Genomic DNA, 3,390 nt, shown 5'->3' on the forward strand with positions numbered 1-3,390 from the left:
GACCGAAGATCCAGCAACTCAAATCGGAGTTGGCTTGTTGCAAGCAGCGGGGACTTGCGATTGAAACCTATTTTTGCAAACTTACTCGGATTTGGGATAGCATGGCTGCATATCGTCCTCTGCGTGTCTGCAAGTGTTGAAAATGTCAGTGTAATCTCCTCGATCTCCATGAGAAGGATCGTGATGAAGACAAAGTGCATCAATTCCTCTTTAGTCTCGATGATGCCTCGTTTCGTGTTGTGCGTTCCAGCTTGGTTTCTCGGATGCCCATTCAACCTCTTGAGGAGGTGTACAACATCGTTCGTCAAGAAGAGGATCTTGTCCGCAACGGCACCTCCGCTACCGAACTCCCTCAGGAGGTTAGTGCTTTTGGCGTTCACGCAAGCTCACTATTTCGTCGTGATGATAAGGACAAAGGTTTCTTCTGCAAACATTGTAATCGTGCTGGTCATGCATCCGATAGCTGCTATGGTCTTATTGGTTATCCAGAGTGGTGGGGAGATCGTCCGTGCACTCGCACGTCTGCTTCTCAGGGTCGTGGTGTTCCCGTGTCCGGTAACAATGGTCATGGTCGTGGTGTCGTCTCCTATGCCAATGCCGTCTCTACCCATTCTCCCTCGTCCTTTGCAACTGCTAATCATATCATCACCAACAAAGATAGGGATGCGGTAACTGGTCTGAACGATACGCAGTGGCAATCTCTTGTTACACTTCTCAATAGTGGCGCAAGCACTAGCACTGAAAAACTATCCGATAAGTCCTCTCATCATTCTTGGATTATGGATTGTGGTGCTTCTCACCACCTTACTGGTTGCTTTGATCTTGTGACCAATGTGCGCACCATGGAACAACCTGTGCTGGTTATTCTCGCCGATGGTCGTCAACGTCTTTCGGTTCAGGAAGGCACCGTGATACTGGGTGCCCATTTAGAGTTAAAATCAGTTTTTTTATGTTGAGGGGTTTCATTCGAATCTGGTTTCGGTTGGTCAACTAATGGATGAAAATGGTTGTGTTGTTCAAATGGCTGACAAATTCCTTGTTATCCAGGACTGCGCCTCGAGGATGATGATTAGTGTTGGGAAGCGTGATTGTGGCACCTTCACCTTTTGCAGAATGGAGTTGGCCGCAATGGTGTTATCTCGGGACAAGAGTTGTATGAGCTGTGGCATAAGAGACTAGGTCATCCCTCTGCAAGGGTTGTTGGTTCTCTTTCCAATATTAATGTTTCTGTTGTTTCTGAAATTTCCAATAAGGCGTGTGATGTTTGTCTCCGCGCTAAGCAAACAATAACTTCCTTTCCTTTGAGCAGCAATAAAACTTCATCTATTTTTGAATTGATTCATGTCGATTTATGGGGGCCGTATAAGAATCCTTCTCATAGTGGTGCCCGTTATTTTCTTACCATCGTTGATGACTATTCACGACGTGTTTGGTTGTATCTTCAAGTTGATAAAACAAAGACAGCCACAAATCTCAAAAATCTGATCTCCATGGCCGAACGACAGTTCAACAAACACGTCAAACTTATCTGAAGTGATAACGGCACAGAATTTTTGGTCCTAGACAGTTTTTTCTGTTCTCAAGGCATCATCCATGAAACGTCTTGTGTCGGAACGCCGCAACAGAATGGCTGCGTCGAATGCAAGCATCTTCATATACTCAATATTGCAAGAGCACTTCATTTTCAAGCTCACTTGCCAATTCGTTTTTGGGGTGAATATGTGTTAACAACAGCATATTTGATCAACCGCACTCCAAGTTCTGTCCTGAAAAGTTCAACACCCTATGAGCGGCTACATAACACTCCTCCTCCTTATCATCATTTACGAATCTTTGGCAGTCTTTGTTATGCTCATGATCTCTCGCACAAAGGTGATAAATTTGCCTCTCGAAGTCGCAAGTGTGTTTTTGTTGGGTATCCATATGGCAAAAAGGCATGGCGGCTGTATGATATTGACAAAGATATTTTTTTGTCTCGCGGGATGTTCAGTTCTTCGAGGAAAAATTTTCGTTTGCCTCTCCTTCGGATCCTAACATCGACACCACGCAAGAAAATGAAGGTGATGCTTTGTGGGCCTCTTCTCTACCAGGCCCAATTGTTGATGATGTTATTGGACCTCCAGTTTCAATCTCATCAAGCCCCACGATTTCCAGCTCGACCTCTCAGCCTATCGAGACTTTGTCTCCCTTGATTTCGTTGTCGCCTACCATTGATGAACCTAATTCCGCTACTGATGTCTCTGTTTCCTCCTCGTTCGACGTTGTTTTCAGTTCTCGCTCGTCGGGTTTGGTTGGCACCGCTCCATCCTCTCCGTCAGTAGACGCGTCCCCGTCGTCTTCTTCTTCGACCCCCACCTCTAACCAGCGTGTCCATGTTCCTGTTGATCCAGTTCCGTCACCGGTTCTACCGCGTCGTAGTACTCGTCCACGCTCTCAACCAGCTGCTTTGAATGATTATGTCATTAATTCGGCTCAAACACGTCTCCTTCAACCATTCATGGGGCGATATCTTTATCCTATTCAAAATTATGTTGGCAATACACGATTCTCTACCACCCATCTAGCCTATTTGGCTGCAGTTATAGAGGCTGTTGAACCTCGCAATTTCCAGCAAGCGACTCAACAACGCGTTCGGAAGAACGCAATGGGAACCGAAATCGAAGATTTGCCACCGGGAAAACACGCAATTGGACCAAAATGGGTTTACAAGATTAAACATAATGCTTATGGCATGTTCGAATGCTACAAAGCCAGGTTAGTCGCACTTGGTAATAAACAAAAAGAGGCTGTTGATTATGGTGAGACTTTCGCTCATGTTGCAAAAATGGAGATTGTTCAATTATTTCTTGAGGAATCAATGGGTGGTCCATCAAATGGATGTGCACAACGCTTTCTTACATGGTAATTTGAATGAAGAAGTATACATGAAACGTCCTCCTGGTTACCATGTTGTTGACGCCAAGAAGGTTTGTCGTCTTCGCAAATCCTTGTACGGTCTCAAGCAGGCTCCAAGGTGTTGGTTCGAAAAGTTGACAACCTCTTTACGTCAATACGGGTTTGTGCAGTCTCTTTCGGATTACTCGTTGTTTACTTTCACCAAGCGTGGGGTTCAAATCTACATTCTGATTTATGTGGATGATATGATAGTCTCGAGTAGAGGCAGCGTTGCAAGTTTTCAAAAATTATTTATCTTCTTGTTTCAAGATGAAAGATTTGGGCACCTTGAAGTATTTTCTGGGGATCGAGGTTTCACGCAATCGTTACGGCTTCTAAGTCAGGGTAAGTATGCACTCGAGATTGTTTTTGACACGGGTCTACTCGGTGCCAAACCAGACAATTTCCCATTGGAGCAAAACCACAAGCTTGCTCTCTCCAAATCTCCTATTCTCA

This window comes from Camelina sativa, chromosome 7, assembly GCF_000633955.1.
Source record: "Camelina sativa cultivar DH55 chromosome 7, Cs, whole genome shotgun sequence".
NCBI classification, from domain to species: Eukaryota; Viridiplantae; Streptophyta; class Magnoliopsida; order Brassicales; family Brassicaceae; genus Camelina; species Camelina sativa.